At 43.4% G+C, this 26118-nt stretch overlaps 1 protein-coding gene across 1 annotated transcript in view; it reads right to left on the bottom strand.

The window, feature by feature from the left end:
• Positions 1-26118, bottom strand: part of OPN5 (opsin 5) — a 116708-nt gene that overhangs the window by 75818 nt on the left and 14772 nt on the right. The window lies entirely within an intron of this gene.

The raw sequence follows: 26118 nt of genomic DNA, 5'->3' as shown, positions 1-26118 counted from the left end.
TATTCTGCCCACTTCTGGGCAGATCAGGGAGATTGCCACACTCTCTCGGGAGTCCGGGAGACTCACGCAAAATGCGGGAGTCTCCCGGACGTTCCGGGAGAGTTGGCAAGTATGTAATTAACCCATGGTAACAATGCAAGGTTGCAGAGATGACCTTGCTGCTATCTAAGTGTAATTTGTATGTTCTCCACGTGTTCATGTCAGTTTCCTCTGGGTGTTGTGGGCTGCATTAAGGGCATGCTGACAGGTCACATGGTTTCTGACTAAATAGACTCCAGTGTGTCTATATATCTGGGGTGAGGAAACAGGATTGTAACTTCCCCTGGGGCAGACAGTGACATAACTGAATAAGTCTTTTTTTTTTGTATTACACAGCATTGTGACATATACCGGCCCTAAATGAGTAAGAGGTTATAATAATGGAATTTTAATTTTCAACAAAACATCTAAGGGTAAATGTATCAAGCTGAGAGTTTTCAAGCGGGTTTGAAACCTGGAGATGTTGCCTATAGCAACCAATCAGATTCTAGCTGTAATTTTGTAGAATGTACTAAATAAATGATAGCTAGAATGTGATTGGTTTTTCAAACCCGCCGGAAAACTCTCAGCTTGATACATTTACCCCCCTAGCTTCCATTCTTTCCCAGGGTATACAAAATGATCATGTGATATCCCAACATTCTAATCAAAACTGGTTCAATTATTGACAACAAGAAATTATGTGTTAGCATAGCTAATATTGTATAGCAAATAGATAGATAGATAGATAGATAGATAGATAGATAGATAGATAGATAGATATCTTCAGCCTCGGAAACAGAGGCCTAATAATTTGAATAATATATTATTTTTTTGCACAAAAATAAATAAATTGCATTAAGTTATCCAAATGTTTTCATATTTAATAGAGTAATGGAATACTAGTTATATTGCAAAGAAATGTCCTAGAGTTGTTAATTAAATTGTGCAGATAAGAAGGAATTCAATAGACTTTCAAGAATAGGAGAACAGAGATGTCATACTGACCTTTGTATGTTTTCCCCATTCAATCACTTGTTATCCCCCAGACAATTTATTTAGAGATAGTAATAACAAAACAGTTGTGAGAGTCTGACACCAGCCGCGGAAATTGAATAAATCTTCCACAGTTCATTTAGAAGTGCCCAGAGTAATTTTGTTTTAAGCTACAGGTCAATAGTGATGCTTTTGTATCTAAGATCCCCTACTGCTGCAATATGTAACTGTGGGTGGTGTACTGGGCAAATCGTAATCATACACCACAGAGAATGCTTCCATTGATATTCCAGGGTCTAAGGCTTCCTTATGATAAGGCGAAAGCCTTTCCTCAGGTGGTGTTTTTGCATAGAAGAAATACTGCCTTTGTGAAATAAAATCCCAATATGAAACCTGGCTAGCAGATTATACTGAAGAGGCGCTAGACAGAAATGGAATGACATGAGATGATGCAGGCAGCGCCGCCAAGAGAAATTTCAGGCCCCAGTACAGCAACTTCTCGAGGCCCCTTCCAAAAGCTCTGAATGGGGTTGGGCCACACCATATTGGTGGTTCCACCCACTACAAAGGCAGGGCACTATGTACCTGCTACATCCCTTCCCCCTCCCTCTCGGGACCCTTGGCTGCTGTATCACTAGACAAATGACCAACTGCGCTGAGTAGTTGCCTCAGGCCAAAAGGATAAGATGATGCACTATATGGACTAAAGTATTCTGACGCTTGACCAATACACCAACAGGGACTGTAATGACATTGTATTCAAATACATATACTTTAATATGGAGTTGGTCCCCCTTTTGCAGCGATAACAGCTTCCACTCTCCTTGGAAGACTTTCAACAAGATGTTGTAGCCTTTCTGAATTCGTCCCCATTCATTCTGTAGAGCATTTATGAGGTCAGGCACTGATGTTGGATGAGAAGGCCTGGCTCATAATCTCCGTTCCAGTTCATCCCAAAGGTGTTCGATTGAGGGCTCTGTGCAGGCGTCAAGTTCTGCCACACCAACTCATCAAACCATGTCTTTGCAGTCCTTGCTTTGTGCACTGGGGCACAGTCATGTTGGAATACTAAAGAGCCTTTTATAAACTGTTGCCACAAGTTGGAAGCATAGCATTGTCCAAAATAACTTTGTATGCTGAAGCATTAAAATTGCCCTTCACTGGACATAAGGGGCCCAGTTAAAACCCTGAAAAACAGCCCCATACCATTATCCCTCCTCCACCAAACTTAATAGTTGGCATAATGCAGTTAGGCAGGTAACTTTCTCCAGGCATCCGCCAAACCCAGACTCACCCCTCTTACTGCCAGAGAAGCCTGATTCGTCACTCCACAGAACACGTTTCCACTGCTCCGCAGTCCAGTGTTGGTGTGTTTTACACCACTCCATCCGACGCTTGGCATTGGTCTTGGTAATGTGATGCTTGCATGAGCTGTTCGGCCACAGAAACCCATTCCATTAAGCTCCAGCCGCACAGTTTTTGTGCTTACATAGATGTCAGTGGAAGTTCTGAGCTTTTCAGCTATGGTATTAGCAGGGTGTTGGCGACTTTTACGCACCATGCGCCTTAGCAGACATTGATTCCCCCCGTGATTTTACGTGGTCTTCCGCTTCGTGGCTGAGTTGCTGTTGTTCCTAAACGCTTCCACTTTATAATAAAATCACTTACAGTTGACCATGAAATATTCAGCAGAGATGAAATTTCACGCACCATCTTATTGCAAAGGTGGCATCCTATCACAGTACCACGTTTGAAGGCACTGAGCTTTACAGAACGACACATTTTGTATCACAAATGTTTGCAAATGGTGACTGCATGGCTAGGTGCTTGATTATCTGGCAATAATTAAAACACCTCAATTCAATAATTAACAGGTGTGGCCAAATACTTTTGTTCATATAGTGTCCTATCTTATATTTAATAGCTTCTACAGGGATACTGTCCATGGTACTGAGAAGGATCCTGCTATATTTGCAAAGTCATGAAGTCTTTGGCTCTTCTACATTGTATCTGTAGTCTTATTAAATCAACATTTGTCTTATTTTAGTTTAATCCAATAGTTGAATTATCAATCCCGAACGGGGGAGGGGGGGGGGGTCAACAATCGGCTAGTGCTGTACAAATCTGTGGGTCATGTTTAGCATCAATGCACATTCTTTGTGGCTCCTTGGTCATTTTCCAACAAGGAATACATTTACTAATTTTGCCCACTCATTATTCTACTTAGTGGTCTGTAACTTCAATGCTCGTGGGGTTGTAAATGTAAGGACCTTCACTAAAATTAGCTAAAAGCACTACTTTCAAGGTAGTGTTAAGATTTGGTCCATTTGCTTTGTCAAAAACCTCAGAAATGACAGAAATTCCTCCATAATTCCATAATTTGAATATCATCCTTTAGGATGTAAGCTCTCATGAGCAGGGCCCTATTTACTTGTGTTCTCCTTCTACTATTCCATCACCATCTATACCTCAAGGCTGCTTCCCTAGCTCTGTTCTCTTGAGCCCGGGCCTAGTTCACACGGGACATTACCATCACTCATTCTCCTGTAAACAACTTGTTCTGCATTACCAAGTTATCTGTGTATAATTTGTTAATTAGTAGATGTCTGGTCTTTGTACCCTACTGTAAATTTCACGTACGGCTCTGCGGACCTCTTGTGGCTCCTTATATATAACAGATAATAATGATAATAATAATAATTAATTTTAATCCACTGTATGACAAAATCCTTCCAGATCAGAAAAATGTTTTTCTTTACCTCTGTAAATAACCATCTAGAAGGCTATTTACTAAAATAGGTGCAAACTTGCACCCATGGCAACCAATCAGGAAATAGCTTTGATTGGTTTAGTGTAGGGTAGGCTAATGAAAACAAGGGTCTTATTGGATGTTATAGGTTCTTCCACTGTGTAAGTTAAAAATAAAAACACTCTGTTTCACTGACCCTTTCCACATATAGCCAATGAAATGCGTGGGTGTAATCTGTTTTTGTATCTAGCAATGTCATTTGAAGATGCAATATGATATATTCACACAAGACAAGAAAAAATAAATTTCCACCATAGTAAAGGAACCTATGTGGCCAAAATAAAATGAAATGGTAATTCCCAAGTTCCACAGCTCACAATATGCAACTGTTGATGAACAAGGTCCAACAGAAAAACATGGATAAGGCTGTGCCAAATATATATTTCTGTATAATGTCCCTTCATTTGGAATACAGCCAGGCTAAGCTGACGTGACACAGTCCAAGGAAACTTTGTTTTAAAACTGAAGATTTTTTTGGGCACAAAATGTCATCATGTTGTAAAAATAATAATTTAATTTAAAATTAGCTATAATGTTCCCACTTATTATTGTAACAATAACATTTGGGAAACTTTTTTTATATCGCAAGATTAAACTATTCTTCATATTCTATACTGCTAATGGCAATAACAGAAGCAGCAGTTTTGATATTTGAACCATTTCACCTCTTTGTTTTGTACCCCAAGGACCAGACCAGTTTTCACATATGTGCAAAGAATCAGGTTCCTGGGAACATTTAAATTTTTCCCACTCTGCCCAAGAAAAATGTATGTTTATTTTGGGACAAACAGGACTTTTCTTTGGTAGCATGTAGGAATAAATACATTTTTATTTTTATTGTAAATCTGTATACAGGGAAAAAGGCATATATAGAGGAAATACCTTTTTTCAATATTCTGCCAAAAGTTTGTATTCAGAAAAATAGGCCACACCAATTAACTTGCTATAGCTCTTCCCAATTCCCTTGGGCTGTGGGAGCCAGTGTAATTAACAAGATTGTTACCCCTGGAGTAGCAACTTTGTACCTATCCTTGCTCCTTATACCGAAAGATTAAAAATAAATAAACTCACATTTTGTGCACAGTTTCTAGCCTAACATTCATGGAATAAACCGCACACCAAACTGCTCATTCATCACCATACTTACCCACTCTCCGGGTATCCCAGAGAGGAGGTCATGTGACAAATGTATGACTACGGCCCCGCCCCTGCTATGAAATGCCGAAATTCAAGGCATTGCATTGTGGGGGGGGGGGGGGGGCTTGATATCACAAAATGGTGAGATTAAGCCCAGCCTCCACCACGACCCGGGAGGATCCCTTCTCTTCAGGGAGTCCAGGGTCACACCCCTGAAATTCGGGAGCCTCCCAGAAATTCTGGGTGAGTAGGCAAGTATGTTCATCACTTCCTAAAATACAAAAGAAAATATTTTCTCATTTGCCAAATTCCGCTGGCAAAATGCGTTAAATATCGGAATATCGGAGCCTGGTTTAACAAACCAAATTTAAGAGAAAAAAGAAAGTAATAAAAACTCGGTATATGAATAAAGAGAAGAAAGTCAGTATGAGACAATACTGGGCCTTGCTGTACAACTGACATTTTAGTGTGAAATTATCTGTGAGGAGTCTGTATGTTCTCCCCGTGTTTGCGTGGGTTTCCTCTGGGTGTTCCGGTTTCCTCCCACACTCCAAAAACATACTGGTAGGTTAACTGGCTGCTATCAAATTGACTCTAGTCTGTGTGTCTCTGTGTGTGTGTATGTTAGGGGATTTAGACTGTAAGCTCCAATGGGGTAGGGACTGATGTGAGTGAGTTCTCTGTACAGCGCAGCGGAATTAGTGGCGCTATATAAATAAATGGTGATGATGATGAATTGTGAAGCATTGAGCCATCATAATAATGACATGTGAGTTACACAAATCACCCTTAGCATATGAAATACAAATAACAAGTTCTGATCACCTCCGTATCCGCCACGAGGCAGAGAATGCTCTTATTTTCCACCCAAGTATTAAGATAGACTCTTGCAGGCAATTCCCGGCAGCACTCATAGAAAGTAACATAAACTGGTTTGACTTGACAAAGCATCAAATAATTACTTATCAACCATAATTCACGGTTCATTTACAGATAACAAACCACAAAGAACAAATCTCTGGATAATTCATGCCGGTAGCCTAAGGCCTTGGGGTTGATAATGACAGACATAGATGTGTCCTAATTAGGAAATCTAAACAGGTTTATTTTCTAACAGGGATTGGATGCATAAAGCTGTAACATAAACTTTATTTTAACTAACCAACATTCGGCTCTCCGGATATTGACAGGGCATCTTGGTACTTGTAGTTCAGTTCCACAAGATTTACCCAAAACTGAAATAAGGAGGAAGCCAGGATTAAAAATTTAATAAAGGGACATCCTCTTTTAAAAGGTCTCTAAAATCTATATTTTTGTATTTTCCCTTTGCTTTTATCTAGTGTAAATAAGAGTGTTGAATGTATTGATATTGGACCTAGTTTTAATAATGCAGCTAGTAAGGAATTTTGCAGAGCTCACCATTCAGTAGAGTTCCGAGGTTCACCTATCTCTTCCCCAGACTGCCTTCATCTTCTCCCACCATTCTGCTACTAATTTAATTAAGGTGTGATAATCCTCTCACATTGCAATAGAATGGAGGTGTGGCCTAATAGATATGTGGGACATAATTGGGGGTGAGGTATGATGTCATTGAGGGATTGGCTAGTTCTAAAAAGAATGAGAAATATCACACAAAGGTCACAGATTCATCTTTCTGATATTAAGCACAGCATATACAAAGCGACAAGATAAAACTATGTATAACATAAACACAATAGACACAATTACGCAAAGAAAATTATTGATGATATGTCCCTTTAAGTGTACTGTCTTCAAGTGTGGAACTAGAGGATATTGACAGTGGAGGATATAATACAGAATTTACTACAGCCAGTCATAGAGGTGGTGGATTGGGAATATTATTAATAATGTTTGTTAAGCCATGGGAAATATGTTACTAACATACCACTGAAGGTGCAGTGGTCCTTTAATTTCTTGATTGCCTTTTGTCATGTGAACCCAGAGCTGGATTACGGCTTCGGGGGGCCCGGGGCACTTAAGACAGGGGGGCCCCTAAAATCTAAAATTAAGGGCATAGGGACACATCCTGAGTTACATCACCTACAGCCCACAGTATGACACTTACAGCTCTCCCAGAGGGCTCGCTTAGGTTGTCTGCATAAGAAAAATCATTGCTTCCACAAACTAAAATACTGTACATTAAAACAATCACCAAAACACCACATTAAAATGGGTATTAACACCACACATTAAAACTAGCAATGATATCACACACTAAAAATACCATTGATAACGTACACTAAAACTAGCAATGATACCGCACTTTTAAAATAAAATTTATAATGCACATTAAAACTAGCAATGATACCGCAAATTAAAATACCATTGATAATGCATCATTGGGCATGGCCAGGCCACCCTCCTACAGACAAAAAAAACCTGCATTGTTGTGTACACCATTAAACGGACACCAAAAATTGGGATTGTCCCACTAGAATCACAACATTTCACAGACGTTGCTGCTCTCTCCTACCTGTTCTTCTCACTTTCACCACCTGTGCTGCAGGTTTCTTTAGTGGCTTGTCTAGATCCTGGAATGTTAGGGGCCCTATTTGGAAAAAAAATGGGTACATTTAGAAAATGACAGCCACCCCGGCGTTAAATCAGTACCACCCATAATTAATAATTAGGCCTTCCTCCAGCCCCAACATTAAAATAATAGTATTCACATTTAATAAATAAACCTATTTCCCTCCCTACAAATAGCCCCAGCAATAAATTAATTGTATTTACATTTCAGAAATATCCCTATTTCCCGCAACCGTCACTGCCATTAAATAATTCATAGGCACATTTAATAAAGGGACCTCATTCTCCCCAAACTCACCCCCACATTCAGTAGCGTCCAAACCACCCCATCTTTAATTAATTATTTGTCCCCACTATTGTGCCTCTCTCCCCTCCCCCTTTTTCCTCATGCTGTGTCTCTCACCCTTTTTTCTTATACTGTGCCTTTCTCCCCCCTTTTTTCTCATGCTGTGCCTCTCACCCTTTTTCCTTACTGTGCCTCCCTTCTCCCCCTTTTTTCTTACTGTGCCTCTCTTCTCCCCCTTTTTTCCTTGCTGTGCCTCTTCTCCCCCTTTTTTCCTTACTGTGCCTCTTCTCCCCCTTTTTCCTTACTGTGCCTCTCTTCTCCCCCTTTTTCCTTACTGTGCCTCTCTTCTCCCCCTTTTTCCTCCATGGTGTGCTTTTCTTCTCCCCCTTTTTCCTCCATAGTGTGCCTTTCTTCTCCCCCTTTTTCCTCCATAGTGTGCCTTTCTTCTACCCCTTTTTCCTCCATAGTGTGCCTTTCTTCTCCCCCTTTTTCCTCCATAGTGTGCCTTTCTTCTACCCCTTTTTCCTCAATAGTGTGCCTCTCTTCTCCCCCTTTTTCCTTACTGTGCCTCTCTTCTCCCCCTTTTTCCTCCATAGTGTGCCTCTCTTCTCCCCCTTTTTCCTCCATACTGTGCCTCTCTTCTCCCCCTTTTTCCTCCATGGTGTGCCTCTCTTCTCCCCCTTTTTCCTCCATAGTGTGCCTCTTCTCCCCCTTTTTCCTCCATAGTGTGCCTTTCTTCTACCCCTTTTTCCTCCATAGTGTGCCTCTTCTCCCCCTTTTACCTCCATAGTGTGCCTCTCTTCTCCCCCTTTTACCTCCATACTGTGCCTCTCTTCTTCCCCTTTTTCCTCCATAGTGTGCCTTTCTTCTCCCCCTTTTTCCTCCATAGTGTGCCTTTCTTCTACCCCTTTTTCCTCCATAGTGTGCCTTTCTTCTCCCCCTTTTTCCTCCATAGTGTGCCTTTCTTCTACCCCTTTTTCCTCAATAGTGTGCCTCTCTTCTCCCCCTTTTTCCTTACTGTGCCTCTCTTCTCCCCCCTTTTTCCTCCATAGTGTGCCTCTCTTCTCCCCCTTTTTCCTCCATACTGTGCCTCTCTTCTCCCCCTTTTTCCTCCATGGTGTGCCTCTCTTCTCCCCCTTTTTCCTCCATAGTGTGCCTCTTCTCCCCCTTTTTCCTCCATAGTGTGCCTTACTTCTACCCCTTTTTCCTCCATAGTGTGCCTTTCTTCTACCCCTTTTTCCTCCATAGTGTGCCTCTTCTCCCCCTTTTACCTCCATAGTGTGCCTCTCTTCTCCCCTTTTACCTCCATACTGTGCCTCTCTTCTTCCCCTTTTTCCTCCATAGTGTGCCTTTCTTCTACCCCTTTTTCCTCCATAGTGTGCCTCTCTTCTATCCCTTTTTCCTCCATATTGTGCCTTTCTGCGTTATTCCCTTTTCTTTTTTTTTACTTACCTTTCTTTTAGCTTCTTTCTTTTCTTCTGTCTTCTTGGTCCTCTCCGCGCTGCTCCTCACTGAATGACAGGCGTGACTTGATGACATCACGCCTGTCATTCAGTGTTACCAGTGCAGAGAGGAGGGAGGAGGAGGGACGCCAGCGCAGCGATCAGGTGAGTATATCTTTTTTTTGTTTTTATTTTTTTTTGCTCCCCTGCTCCCCCCACCAACGAAGGGAGCCCTGAACCTGCCCGCCCGCAACCCCCCCCCCTCCCCGCCACTGCCGCCGCCATTAAAAAAAATAAAAAATAAAAAAAGAGGAAGAAAAAAAAAATCATCAGAGGTTATGCGCGCAGCGGCGGGGGGCCCTCGGAGAGAGGAGGGCCCAGGGCACGTGCCCCCCCTTTAATCCGGCTATGTGTGAACCAAACACTCATAAATGCTGGTAGTGATAGATGACATAAAAAAAAGTCCACTTAGTAGATAATCGTCTATTTACGATATATAAAATATGCATGTTACATAAGACATAATATTTTCAGCTCTAATGTTCTATTTAAAGAGTTTACAGTTCAGGGTTAGATAATTGCTCCATTGGAATCTGCACCTACTATCTACCCTCCTGCCTTTACCGCAAGGACATGTTCTCCCGGCCTTTACTTAATGATATGTCACTTGGAAACTAGGGGGCTAATTTGGATTTAAGCCTGTTTGCGTAGTGTAAAGCCCACAAGTTTATACTGTGGATACACACAAATCAAGCCTCCCTCATATAGGCGTATGCAGTTATTCTCACAAATGACACTTGCGACTGGAGAGCAGGACCGGGGAAGAGAAGGGCGATCTAACCTAGGCCAATTACAGTAAGGGCATGTTCACGTGATTGTTAGCAGAGGCAGACGGGAACGGAGACGCTTATACCTCAGTCAGTGGCAGGTGTATAGTGCGGGTGCCTGAGGGCAGGTGCAGATACACACTGATAATTATGAGAGAGTACAAGCTAGCCGTTTCAGACTGGAGAATCACGGATTCACCTCTGAAGCCGATAGGTGTTGTCTTCATTGATTGTGCCTATATTATATGATATAGTGTGCGTATTTTATCAAGTTTTTCTTTTTCTTTTTTTAATTGGACGTGAGAAGGAGAGTTATACCTGTTGTATTCAAGAGATTTTATATATCCTATTCCAATCCAATAGCAAATGCATATTTCACCATCGAATAAAATTCTAAAAAGTTGGGTGCAAGTGTATCGATGTACCCAGGGCCGGACTGGGACTAAAAATCAGCCTGGCATTTAAGGTACACAGGCCCACCTTAGCTCCAGCAGGAAAGAAAACATGTGCCGCCGCTGCGCGGCGGCGCCGAACAGGGCGTGACCTCATTGTGTTGTGGGTGTGGCCAGCATGGGGCATTGATACATACATTATAATAATACATTACATTTATCATTTCAGAAAAATACACAGGCACTACTGTTAGAAACACACAGCTTTGCCCTCACAAGCAGTATGTTGTGAAGCGGGACATATCTCCCAACTGTCCTTGCAGTCGGACCAAATTCAGGACTGCCCCACCAGATTCAGGACAGTTGGCAGACTGTCCTGCTCTCTCCTACCTGTCTTGGTCACTTTCACCACTTGTATCAGCTGGTTTCTTTAGCTCAGTTCATTCTTGTCTTGATCCTGGAATATTGGATGCCCTATTTTGAAAAAAAATAATTGGATATATGAGATTTAGAAAACTCCCCGGTGTTAAAACAATAGCACTCACGTTTTATAAATAGGCCTCCCTCCAGTCCCCACAATAATAATATTCACATTTAATAAGTAGACCTATTTCCCTCCAACCAGCCCCAACATTAAATTAACAGTATACCCATTTACTCAAAACATATTTCCCTCCCTCCAACAAGCAATAAATTAAATAGCATTAAAGCTTAATAAATATAGCCATTTTTCACAACCATCCCCGACAATAAATAATTCATATTCACATTTAATAAATAGCCCTCCTCCCCAATATCAGCCCCATATTCAACTGATAGCCCTAAACCACCCCAGCATTAAATGAAAGGTTCCTTCACCTCACCTTAAATAATTAGCCCCCACCTACACTCCACCATTAAATAGCCTACCTCCCACACTATGTTAAGATCCTCCCTTCCCTCACATATTATATTAAAATACTGCACGCGCACACACTATGTGAACATGGCCAAACGCACACTATAGCAACATGAGGCCACACAGAAACACTATTAGCCACACACACTATTTGCCACACAGCCACACTATTAGCCACACACACTATTTGCCACAGACACACTATTAGCCACACAATTTGCCACACAGACACACTATTAGCCACACAATTTATTTGCCAAACAGACACACTATTAGGCACACAGACACACTATTAGCCACACAGACACACTATTTGCCACACAGCCACACTATTTGCCACACAGACACACTATTAGCCACACAATTTGCCACACAGACACACTATTAGCCACGCACACTATTAGCCACACAGACACACTATTAGCCACACAGACACACTATTTGCCACACAATAGCCACACAGCCACACTATTTGCCACACAGACACACTATTAGCCACACTCACTATTTGCTACAAAGCCACACTAATAGCCCCACACACACTATTTTCCACACAGACACACAGACATATAGATATTTACTTTCCTCACCATTGTCAGTTGTATATGCTGATAACGATATGTATGTTGTTATATTGATCTCACAATCAGAGAGGAATTAGATCATTGTATAACATCTGTGTAAATTCATTGGGACATTTATGAAAACTGGTGTAGCAAACCAATCAGATTCCAGCTGTTATACCAAGCGATCTGCAGCATAGTACGGAAATATTATACCAAGCGACCTGCAGCATAGTACTGAACTGTTATACCAAGCGATCTGCAACATAGTACGGAGATATTATACCAAGCGACCTGCAGCATAGTACTGAACTGTTATACCAAGCGATCTGTAACATAGTACGGAAATATTATACCAAGCAACCTGCAGCATAGTACTGAACTGTTATACCAAGCGATCTGCAGCATAGTACGGAAATATTATACCAAGCGACCTGCAGCATAGTACTGAACTGTTATACCAAGCAACCTGCAGCATAGTACTGAACTGTTATACCAAGCGATCTGCAACATAGTACGGAAATATTATACCAAGCGATCTGCAACATAAACAAACAGAAGTCACACACTTACCTTACATCCAGCAGCAACACTCTGCGCGCAGCCCGGAAGAAGGAGAATCAGTGACAGCCGCCTATGCGAGTAATCACATGGAACGGCACCACGTGACAGGTGCCGTCCCATGTGATTTCTCACATAGGCGGCTGTCACTGATTCTCCGTCCGCCGAGCAGCGCGCAAAGTGTTGCTGCTCGGCGGGCATGCGGACCGGCCTATCTGGCCATCGACCCTTCTGGCATTTGCCAGAAGTGCCAGATGGCCAGTCCGGCCCTGGATGTACCCCTAATGCAGCCGTGTCGCACATGATACTGGTGCAGAGCTGCACACATCATGCGATTTGTCCAACTTTGCATATGTGTGCAATTCAGTCTTTTCAGTGAATGCATATTGGGCCTGATTAGTTAAGGAAAGTTAAGCAAAACAAATGAGTAACTTTGCACCTTGGCAAAACCATTGGAGGGGGAGGTAAATCTAAAATGTGGGGACAGATTTATAGATGGGGTAGGGCATGTCCTAGATCAACTTTATATTTCAGTGTAAAAATAAAGCTATCAAGTATTTTTGTGCTACATGAAAAAGCAGCCAGTAATTTCCTTATGTGCAAAATAATAAACTAATTTGCATCCCGTGGATTGCAACATGGTTTTGCCAAGGTTCAAAGTTACTCATTTATTTTGCTTTACTTTCCTTAATGAATGAGGCCCATTTAGTCTATGTTCTTTGATGCAAATACGTTCAAACTCAGCATCAGTCCTTAGATGTGTTAACAGGCCAAGGAGAATGTTCTCTAAAACCAAAAAAATATTTTTCCTAAATGACGTCGGTTTAAAGGCTTCTGTTCCTCTGGTGCTTTTTGGAAGACTGCTTTGTTTTTAATTAATTTTGGACCTTTTCTTAACAATTTATAGATATTTGATTGTAAATTTTATCTTACTGCTGCACTGTGATCTACTGGATCAGTTTAAAATTGGATCTCTTCTCTCTGCTTGGGTTAAAAGATTTCCGCTGATTCCAGCACAGATGTGAGTTAATGGAACTTGGATATTTTAAAAGTGGTAGAGAATAGGTATTTTTTTTTTTGCTCCTGTGATCTTGACAACAAGTCATGAGAGGTGAAATGTTATATTACGGTCTGATTTGTTTAATATGAAGATGCTTGCGGTTGACTTAGTCTTTCTTTCAACCTTGCCCTCCCCCCCTCCCCTGGAGATATCACAAGAGAGAAGATAGAAAGAAAGAAGATTTTACAATAAGTTTGATGAGGTAAGTGAATGTACAGTATTTTTTATATATTACTAATATTATAAATGTATTACTCTTTTTATTTTATAAGATAATGCAGAATATGTAAAATATAGATAATGTCTAATACGTTGCTTTATACTATTTTAATTAAAGTTTATTCTTTATCTTGCTAATTATACGGATGCCGCAGTAAATGACCAGCTCTGTACCGATATGCATGTCACCGCGCTCTCTTTCGTGATAAGCGGGGAAATACCTCCCAACTTCCCAGAAGTCAGGACAAATGTGCAATTGAGGGGACCGTCCCACCTACATCGGGGCAGTTGAGAGGTATGTCACAGATTTCCTACATCAATTTGTCGGGAGCCTCACATTACTAGTCCTGGAATGACCATGTAAGGGTAAAGTCACTGAAAGCTGGCACACAGACACATAGGAGTTGGCTGGCTTGTGACACTCAAAGTATTAATGGTGGTTGTGATACTGAGTTAGGCCTGGGGCCTATTATCTGAGAGGGCCTGGCAGTAAGTTGTATGGGCCAGTAAGGAGAGGGCCATATGGAAACAGATCAATACATTTTCTGTAATCTTTGACCATTAATGACCAGTGTAATTTACTTTAGAATAAACCGGGAGGATATCCCAGGAATGCAGAATGAGCAGCAATGAAGTGTGTGAGCTGAGGTAGTTAGACACACTGCTCTCCTCACACACCACTCTATTCCCCTATACACCACTCTGTTCCCCCATACACCACCCTGTTCCCCTATACACAACACAGTTCCCCTATACACCACACTGTTCCACTATACACCACGCTGTTCCCCTATACACCACACGGTTCCCCTATACACCACACTGTTCCCCTATACACCACGCTGTTCCGCTACACACCATGCAGTTTCCCTATACACCACTCTGTTCCCCTATACATCAACCTGTTCCCCTATACACCACTCTGTTCCCCTATACACCACGCAGTTCCCCTATACACCACACTGTTCCCATATACACCAGTCTGTTCCCCTACACAACACTCTGTTCCCCTACACAACACTCTGCTCCCCTTACATACTGCTCTGTTCCCCTTACATACCACTCTGTTTCCTTTACATACCGCTCTGTTCCCCTTACATACCACTCTGTTCCCCTTACATACCGCTCTATTATCTTTACATACCGCTCTGTTCCACTTACATACCGCTCTGTTCCCCTTACATACCACTCTGTTCCCCTTACATACCGCTCTATTATCTTTACATACCGCTCTGTTCCACTTACATACAGCTCTATTCCCTTTACATACCACTCTGTTCCCCTTACATACCGCTCTATTCCCTTTACATACCGCTCTATTCCCTTTACATACCGGTCTGTTCCCCTTACATACCGCTCTGTTCCCCTTACATACCACTCTGTTCCCCTTACATACCGCTCTGTTCCCCTTACATACCGCTCTGTTCCCTTTACAAACTGCTCTGTTCCCCTTACATACCGCTCTGTTTCCTTTACATACTGTTCTGTTTCCGTTACATACCGCTCTGTTTCCTTTGCATACCGCTCTGATCCCCTTACATACCGCTCTATTCCCTTTACATACCGCTCTATTCCCTTTACATACCGCTCTGATCCCTTTAGATACCACTCTGTTTCCTTTACATACCACTCTGTTTCCTTTACATACCACTCTGTTCCACTTACATACCGCTCTGTTTCCTTTACATACCGCTCTGTTCCCTTTACATACCACTCTGTTTCCTTTACATAACGCTCTGTTCCCCTTACATACCACTCTGTTTCCTTTCCATACCGCTCCGTTCCACTTACATACCGCTCTGTTTCCTTTACATACCGCACTGTTCCCCTTACATACCGCTCTGTTTCCTTTACATTTCACTCTGTTCCCCTTACATACCGCTCTGTTCCACTGACATAATGCTCTGTTCCAACTACATACCGCTCTGTTCCCTTTACATACCGCTCTGTTCCCCTTACATACCACTCTGTTCCCATTACATACCGCTCTGTTCCCCTTACATACCACTCTGTCCCCTTTACATACCGCTCTGTTCCCTTTACATACCGCTCTGTTCCACTTACATACCGCTCTGTTCCACTTACATACCACTCTGTTCCCCTTACATACCGCTCTGTTCCCATTACATACCGCTCTGTTCCCCTTACATACCGCTCTGTCCCCTTTACATACCGCTCTGTTCCCTTTACATACCGCTCTGTTCCCTTTACATACCGCTCTGTTCCTCTTACATACCGCTCTGTTCCACTTACATACCGCTCTGTTCCACTTACATACCGCTCTATTCCCTTTACATACCGCTCTGTTCCCCTTACATACCGCTCTGTTCCCTTTACATACCGCTCTGTTCCCCTTACATACCGCTCTGTTCCACTTACATACCGCTCTGTTCCACTTACATACCGCTCTGTTCCCCTTACATACCGCTCTGTTCCCCTTACAAACCGCTCTATTCCCTTTACATACAGCTCTGTTCTCTTTACATACAGCTCTGTTCCCTTTACAAAATGCTCTATTCCCTTTACATACCGCTCTGTTCCCTTTACATACAGCTCTGTTCCCCTTATATACCGCTCTGTTCCCTTTACATACAGCTCTGTTCCCTTTACATACAGCTCTGTTCCCTTTACATACAGCTCTGTTCCCTTTACATACAGCTCTGTTCCCATTACATACAGCTCTGTTCCCCTTACATACCGCTCTGTTCCCTTTACATACCGCTCTGTTCTCTTTACATACCGCTCTGTTCCCTTTACATACCGCTCTGTTCCCCTTACATACCGCTCTGTTCCCCTTACATACTGCTCTGTTCCCTTTACATACAGCTCTGTTCCTTTTACATACCGCTCTGTTCCCCTTACATACCGCTCTGTTCCCTTTACAAACTGCTCTGTTCCCCTTACATACCGCTCTGTTTCCTTTACATACTGTTCTGTTTCCGTTACATACCGCTCTGTTTCCTTTGCATACCGCTCAGATCCCCTTACATACCGCTCTATTCCCTTTACATACCGCTCTATTCCCTTTACATACCGCTCTGATCCCTTTAGATACCACTCTGTTTCCTTTACATACCGCTCTGTTCCCCTTACATACCACTCTGTTTCCTTTACATACCACTCTGTTCCACTTACATACCGCTCTGTTTCCTTTACATACCGCTCTGTTCCCTTTACATACCACTCTGTTTCCTTTACATAACGCTCTGTTCCCCTTACATACCACTCTGTTTCCTTTCCATACCGCTCCGTTCCACTTACATACCGCTCTGTTCCCTTTACATACAGCTCTGTTCCTTTTACATACCGCTCTGTTCCCTTTACATACCGCTCTATTCCCTTTACATACCGCTCTGTTCCCTTTACATACCGCTCTATTCCCTTTACATACAGCTCTGTTCCTTTTACATACCGCTCTGTTCCCCTTACATACCGCTCTGTTCCCCTTACATACCGCTCTGTTGCCTTTACATACCGCTCTGTTCCCTTTACATACCGCTTGGTTCCCTTTAGATACCACTCTGTTTCATTTACATACCTCTCTGTTCCCTTACATACCGCTCTGTTCGCCGTACATACCGCTCTGTTCCCTTTACATACAGCTCTGTTCCCTTTACAAAATGCTCTATTCCCTTTACATACCGCTCTGTTCCCCTTACATACCGCTCTGTTCCCCTTACATACTGCTCTGTTCCCTTTACATACAGCTCTGTTCCTTTTACATACCGCTCTGTTTCCCTTACATACCGCTCTGTTCCCTTTACAAACTGCTCTGTTCCCCTTACATACCGCTCTGTTTCCTTTCCATACCGCTCCGTTCCACTTACATACCGCTCTGTTTCCTTTACATACCGCACTGTTCCCCTTACATACCGCTCTGTTTCCTTTACATTTCACTCTGTTCCCCTTACATACCGCTCTGTTCCACTGACATAATGCTCTGTTCCAACTACATACCGCTCTGTTCCCTTTACATACCGCTCTGTTCCCCTTACATACCACTCTGTTCCCATTACATACCGCTCTGTTCCCCTTACATACCACTCTGTCCCCTTTACATACCGCTCTGTTCCCTTTACATACCGCTCTGTTCCACTTACATACCGCTCTGTTCCACTTACATACCACTCTGTTCCCCTTACATACCGCTCTGTTCCCATTACATACCGCTCTGTTCCCATTACATACCGCTCTGTCCCCTTTACATACCGCTCTGTTCCCTTTACATACCGCTCTGCTCCCTTTACATACCGCTCTGTTCCTCTTACATACCGCTCTGTTCCACTTACATACCGCTCTGTTCCACTTACATACCGCTCTATTCCCTTTACATACAGCTCTGTTCCCCTTACATACCGCTCTGTTCCCTTTACATACCGCTCTGTTCCCCTTACATACCGCTCTGTTCCACTTACATACCGCTCTGTTCCACTTACATACCGCTCTGTTCCCCTTACATACCGCTCTGTTCCCCTTACAAACCGCTCTATTCCCGTTACATACAGCTCTGTTCTCTTTACATACAGCTCTGTTCCCTTTACAAAATGCTCTATTCCCTTTACATACCGCTCTGTTCCCTTTACATACAGCTCTGTTCCCCTTACATACCGCTCTGTTCCCTTTACATACAGCTCTGTTCCCTTTACATACAGCTCTGTTCCCTTTACATACAGCTCTGTTCCCTTTACATACAGCTCTGTTCCCCTTACATACAGCTCTGTTCCCCTTACATACCGCTCTGTTCCCTTTACATACCGCTCTGTTCTCTTTACATACCGCTCTGTTCCCTTTACATACCGCTCTGTTCCCCTTACATACCGCTCTGTTCCCCTTACATACTGCTCTGTTCCCTTTACATACAGCTCTGTTCCTTTTACATACCGCTCTGTTCCCCTTACATACCGCTCTGTTCCCTTTACAAACTGCTCTGTTCCCCTTACATACCGCTCTGTTTCCTTTACATACTGTTCTGTTTCCGTTACATACCGCTCTGTTTCCTTTGCATACCGCTCAGATCCCCTTACATACCGCTCTATTCCCTTTACATACCGCTCTATTCCCTTTACATACCGCTCTGATCCCTTTAGATACCACTCTGTTTCCTTTACATACCGCTCTGTTCCCCTTACATACCACTCTGTTTCCTTTACATACCACTCTGTTCCACTTACATACCGCTCTGTTTCCTTTACATACCGCTCTGTTCCCTTTACATACCACTCTGTTTCCTTTACATACAGCTCTGTTCCCCTTACATACCGCTCTGTTCCCTTTACATACAGCTCTGTTCCCTTTACATACAGCTCTGTTCCCTTTACATACAGCTCTGTTCCCTTTACATACAGCTCTGTTCCCCTTACATACAGCTCTGTTCCCCTTACATACCGCTCTGTTCCCTTTACATACCGCACTGTTCTCTTTACATACCGCTCTGTTCCCTTTACATACCGCTCTGTTCCCCTTACATACCGCTCTGTTCCCCTTACATACTGCTCTGTTCCCTTTACATACAGCTCTGTTTCCTTTACAAAATGCTCTATTCCCTTTACATACCGCTCTGTTCCCTTTACATACAGCTCTGTTCCCCTTACATACCGCTCTGTTCCCTTTACATACCGCTCTGTTCTCTTTACATACCGCTCTGTTCCCTTTACATACCGCTCTGTTCCCCTTACATACCGCTCTGTTCCCCTTACATACCGCTCTGTTCCCCTTACATACCGCTCTGTTCCCTTTACATACAGCTCTGTTCCCCTTACATACCGCTCTGTTCCCTTTACATACCGCTCTGTTTCCTTTACATACCGCTCTGTTTCCTTTACATACCGCACTGTTCCCCTTACATACCGCTTTGTTTCTTTTACATAATGCTCTGTTCCCCTTACATACCGCTCTGTTCCACTTACATAATGCTCTGTTCCACCTACATACCGCTCTGTTCCCTTTACATACCGATTTGTTCCCCTTACATACCGCTCTGTTTCCTTTACATAACGCTCTGTTCCCCTTACATACCGCTCTGTTCCCTTTACATACCGCTCTGTTCCCTTTACATACCGCTCTGTTCCCTTTACATACCGCTCTGTTCCCTTTACATACCACTCTGTTCCCCTTACATACCACCCTGTTTCCATTACATACCGCTCTGTTCCCCTTACATACCACTCTGTCCCCTTTACATACAGCTCTGTTCCCTTTACATACCGCTCTGTTTCCCTTACATACCGCTCTGTTCCCCTTACATACCGCTCTGTTCCCTTTACATACCACTCTGTCCCCTTTACATACAGCTCTGTTCCCCTTACATACCGCTCTGTTCCCCTTACATACCGCTCTGTTCCTTTTACATAGCGCTCTGTTCCCCTTACATACCGCTCTGTTCCCCTTACATACCGCTCTGTTCCCTTTACATACCGCTCTGTTCCCTTTAGATACCGCTCTGTTCCCTTACATACCACTCTGTTCCCCTTACATACCGCTCTGTTCCCTTTACATACCGCTCTGTTCCCTTTAGAAACTGCTCTGCTTCACTTACATACTGCTCTGTTCCCCTTACATACCGTTCTGTTTCCTTTACATACCGCTCGGTTTCCCTTACATACCGCTCTGTTTCCTTTACATAACGCTCTGCTTCACTTACATAACGCTCTGTTTCCTTTACATACGCTCTGTTACCCTTACATAATGCTATGTTCCCCTTACATACCGCTCTGTTCCCCTTACATACCACTCTGTTCCCCTTACATACTGCTCTGTTCCCCTTACATACCACTCTGTTCCCCTTACATACCACTCTGTTCCCCTTACATACTGATCTGTTCCCCTTACATACCACTCTGTACCCTTTACATACCACTCTGTTCCCTTTACATACCGCTCTGTTTCCTTTACATACAGCTCTGTTCCCCTTACATACTGCTCTGTTTCCTAGACATACAGCTCTGTTCCCCTTACATACTGCTCTGTTCCCTTTACATACCACTCTGTTCCCTTTACATACCACTCTGTCCCCTTTACATACCACTCTGTTCCCTTTACATACCGCTCTGTTTCCTTTACATACCGCTCTGTTTCCTTTACATACAGCTCTGTTCCCCTTACATACAGCTCTGTTCCCCTTACATACCGCTCTGTTCCACTTACATACCACTCTGTTCCCTTTACATACAGCTCTGTTTCCTTTACATACCGCTCTGTTCCCCTTACATACCGCTCTGTTCCCTTTACATACCGCTCTGTTCCACTTACATACCGCTCTGTTCCCTTTACATACCGCTCTAATCCCCTTACATAACGCTCTATTCCCTTTACATACCGCTCTATTCCCTTTACATACCGCTCTGTTTCCTTTACATACAGCTCTCTTCCCCTTACATACCACTCTGTCCCCTTTACATACCACTCTGTTCCCTTTACATACCGCTCTGTTTCCTTTACATACAGCTCTGTTCCCCTTACATACCACTCTGTTTCCTTTACATACCGCTCTGTTCCCCTTACATACCGCTCTATTCCCCTTACATACCGCTCTGTTCCCTTTACATACCGCTCTGTTTCCTTTACATACCGCTCTGTTCCACTTACATACCGCTCTGTTCCCTTTACATACTGCTCTGTTCCCTTTACATACCACTCTGTCCCCTTTACATACCGCTCTGTTTCCTTTACATACCGCTCTGTTTCCTTTACATACCGCTCTGTTTCCTTTACATACAGCTCTGTTCCCTTTACATACAGCTCTGTTCCCTTTACATACTGCTCTGTTCCCCTTACATACAGCTCTGTTCCCCTTACATACTGCTCTGTTCCCCTTACATACAGCTCTGTTCCCCTTACATACAGCTCTGTTCCCCTTACATACAGCTCTGTTCCCCTTACATACCGCTCTGTTCCACTTACATACCACTCTGTTCCCTTTACATACAGCTCTGTTTCCTTTACATACCGCTCTGTTCCCCTTACATACCGCTCTGTTCCCTTTACATACCGCTCTGTTTCCTTTACATACCGCTCTGTTTCCTTTACATATCGCTCTGTTTCCTTTACATACCGCTCTGTTCCCTTTACATACCGCTCTGTTTCCTTTACATACAGCTCTGTTCCCCTTAAATACCACTCTGTTTCCTTTACATACCGCTCTGTTCCCCTCACATACCGCTCTATTCCCCTTACATACCGCTCTGTTCCCTTTACATACAGCTCTGTTTCCTTTACATACCGCTCTGTTCCACTTACATACCGCTCTGCTTCACTTACATACCGCTCTGTTCCCCTTACATACCGCTCTGTTCCCTTTACATACAGCTCTGTTTCCTTTACATACCGCTCTGTTCCACTTACATACCGCTCTGCTTCACTTACATACCGCTCTGTTCCCCTTACATACCGCTCTGTTCCCATTACATACCGCTCTGTTCCCTTTACATACCGCTCTGTTCCCTTTACATACCGCTCTGTTCCCTTTACATACTGCTCTGTTCCCTTTACATACCGCTCTGTTTCCTTTACATACAGCTCTGTTCCCCTTAAATACCACTCTGTTTCCTTTAAATACCGCTCTGTTCCCCTTACATACCGCTCTATTCCCCTTACATACCGCTCTGTTCCCTTTACATACAGCTCTGTTTCCTTTACATACCGCTCTGTTCCACTTACATACCGCTCTGCTTCACTTACATACCGCTCTATTCCCCTTACATACCGCTCTGTTCCCTTTACATACAGCTCTGTTTCCTTTACATACCGCTCTGTTCCACTTACATACCGCTCTGCTTCACTTACATACCGCTCTGTTCCCCTTACATACCGCTCTGTTCCCATTACATACCGCTCTGTTCCCTTTACATACTGCTCTGTTCCCTTTACATACCGCTCTGTTCCCTTTACATACCGCTCTGTTCCCTTTACATACTGCTCTGTTCCCTTTACATACAGCTCTGTTCCCCTTACATACCGCTCTGTTTCCTTTACATACCGCTTTGTTTCCTTTACATACAGCTCTGTTCCCCTTACATACCGCTCTGTTTCCTTTACATACAGCTCTGTTCCCCTTACATACCACTCTGTTTCCTTTACATACCGCTCTGTTCCCCTTACATACCGCTCTGTTCCACTTACATACCACTCTGTTCCCTTTACATACAGCTCTGTTTCCTTTACATACCGCTCTGTTTCCTTTACATACAGCTCTGTTCCCCTTACATACAGCTCTGTTCCCTTTACATACTGCTCTGTTCCCCTTACATACAGCTCTGTTCCCTTTACATACCGCTCTGTTTCCTTTACATAACGCTCTGTTCCCTTTACATATCGCTCTGTTCCCTTTACATACTGCTCTGTTCCCTTTACATACTGCTCTGTTCCCTTTACATAACGCTCTGTTCCCTTTACATACCGCTCTGTTCCCTTTACATACCACTGTTTCCTTTACATACCGCTCTGTTCCCCTTACATACCGCTCTGTTCCCTTTACATACCGCTCTGTTCTCTTTACATACCACTGTTTCCTTTACATACCGCTCTGTTCCCCTTACATACCGCTCTGTTCCCTTTACATACCGCTCTAATCCCCTTACATAACGCTCTATTCCCTTTACATACCGCTCTATTCCCTTTACATACCGCTCTGTTCCCCTTACATAACGCTCTATTCCCTTTACATACCGCTCTGTTCCCCTTACATACCGCTCTATTCCCCTTACATACCGCTCTGTTCCCTTTACATACCGCTCTGTTTCCTTTACATACCGCTCTGTTCCACTTACATACCGCTCTGTTCCCTTTACATACTGCTCTGTTCCCTTTACATACCACTCTGTCCCCTTTACATACCACTCTGTTCCCTTTACATACCGCTCTGTTTCCTTTACATACCGCTCTGTTTCCTTTACATACCGCTCTGTTTCCTTTACATACAGCTCTGTTCCCCTTACATACAGCTCTGTTCCCCTTACATACCGCTCTGTTCCACTTACATACCACTCTGTTCCCTTTACATACAGCTCTGTTTCCTTTACATACCGCTCTGTTCCCCTTACATACCGCTCTGTTCCCTTTACATACCGCTCTGTTTCCTTTACATACCGCTCTGTTTCCTTTACATATCGCTCTGTTTCCTTTACATACCGCTCTGTTCCCTTTACATACCGCTCTGTTTCCTTTACATACAGCTCTGTTCCCTTAAATACCACTCTGTTTCCTTTACATACCGCTCTGTTCCCCTTACATACCGCTCTATTCCCCTTACATACCGCTCTGTTCCCTTTACATACAGCTCTGTTTCCTTTACATACCGCTCTGTTCCACTTACATACCGCTCTGTTCCCATTACATACCGCTCTGTTCCCTTTACATACTGCTCTGTTCCCTTTACATACCGCTCTGTTCCCTTTACATACCGCTCTGTTCCCTTTACATACTGCTCTGTTCCCTTTACATACAGCTCTGTTCCCCTTACATACCGCTCTGTTTCCTTTACATACCGCTTTGTTTCCTTTACATACAGCTCTGTTCCCCTTACATACCGCTCTGTTTCCTTTACATACAGCTCTGTTCCCCCTTACATACCACTCTGTTTCCTTTACATACCGCTCTGTTCCCCTTACATACCGCTCTGTTCCACTTACATACCACTCTGTTCCCTTTACATACAGCTCTGTTTCCTTTACATACCGCTCTGATTCCTTTACATACAGCTCTGTTCCCCTTACATACAGCTCTGTTCCCTTTACATACTGCTCTGTTCCCCTTACATACAGCTCTGTTCCCTTTACATACCGCTCTGTTTCCTTTACATAACGCTCTGTTCCCTTTACATATCGCTCTGTTCCCTTTACATACTGCTCTGTTCCCTTTACATACTGCTCTGTTCCCTTTACATAACGCTCTGTTCCCTTTACATACCGCTCTGTTCCCTTTACATACCACTGTTTCCTTTACATACCGCTCTGTTCCCCTTACATACCGCTCTGTTCCCTTTACATACCGCTCTGTTCTCTTTACATACCACTGTTTCCTTTACATACCGCTCTGTTCCCCTTACATACCGCTCTGTTCCCTTTACATACCGCTCTAATCCCCTTACATAACGCTCTATTCCCTTTACATACCGCTCTATTCCCTTTACATACCGCTCTGTTCCCCTTACATAATGCTCTATTCCCTTTACATACCGCTCTGTTCCACTTACATACCGCTCTGTTCCCTTTACATACCGCTCTGTTCCACTTACATACCGCTCTGTTCCCTTTTCATACCGCTCTAATCCCCTTACATAACGCTCTATTCCCTTTACATACCGCTCTATTCCCTTTACATACCGCTCTGTTCCCCTTACATAACGCTCTATTCCCTTTACATACCGCTCTGTTCCACTTACATACCGCTCTGTTCCCCTTACATACCGCTCTGTTCCCCTTACATAACGCTCTGTTTCCTTTACATACCGCTCTGTTCCCCTTACATACCACTCTGTTCCCTTTACATACCGCTCTGTTCCCCTTACTTAACGCTCTGTTTCCTTTACATACCGCTCTGTTCCCCTTACATACCACTCTGTTCCCTTTACATACCGCTCTGTTCCCTTTACATACCACTCTGTTCCCTTTACATACCGCTCTGTTTCCTTTACATAACGCTCTGTTCCCTTTACATACTGCTCTGTTCCCTTTACATACTGCTCTGGTCCCTTTACATAACGCTCTGTTCCCTTTACATACCGCTCTGTTCCCTTTACATACCACTGTTTCCTTTACATACCGCTCTGTTCCCCTTACATACCGCTCTGTTCCCTTTACATACCGCTCTGTTCTCTTTACATACCACTGTTTCCTTTACATACCGCTCTGTTCCCCTTACATACCGCTCTGTTCCCTTTACATACCGCTCTGTTCCCCTTACATACCACTCTGTTCCCTTTACATATCGCTCTGTTCCCTTTACATACCACTCTGTTTCCTTTACATACCGCTCTGTTCCCCTTACATACCGCTCTGTTCCCTTTACATACCGCTCTGTTTCCTTTACATAACGCTCTGTTCCCTTTACATACTGCTCTGTTCCCTTTACATACTGCTCTGTTCCCTTTACATAACGCTCTGTTCCCTTTACATACCGCTCTGTTCCCTTTACATACCACTGTTTCCTTTACATACCGCTCTGTTCCCCTTACATACCGCTCTGTTCCCTTTACATACCGCTCTGTTCCCCTTACATACCGCTCTATTCCCTTTACATACCGCTCTATTCCCTTTACATACCGCTCTGTTCCCCTTACATAACGCTCTATTCCCTTTACATACCACTCTGTTCCCTTTACATACCGCTCTGTTCCCCTTACATAACGCTCTGTTTCCTTTACAT

The sequence above is a fragment of the Mixophyes fleayi genome, chromosome 3, assembly GCF_038048845.1.
Source record: "Mixophyes fleayi isolate aMixFle1 chromosome 3, aMixFle1.hap1, whole genome shotgun sequence".
In the NCBI taxonomy this organism is placed as follows: Eukaryota; Metazoa; Chordata; class Amphibia; order Anura; family Limnodynastidae; genus Mixophyes; species Mixophyes fleayi.
The sequence above is the reverse complement of the archived record's forward strand: the minus strand, read 5'-3'. Positions and strand labels throughout refer to the sequence as shown.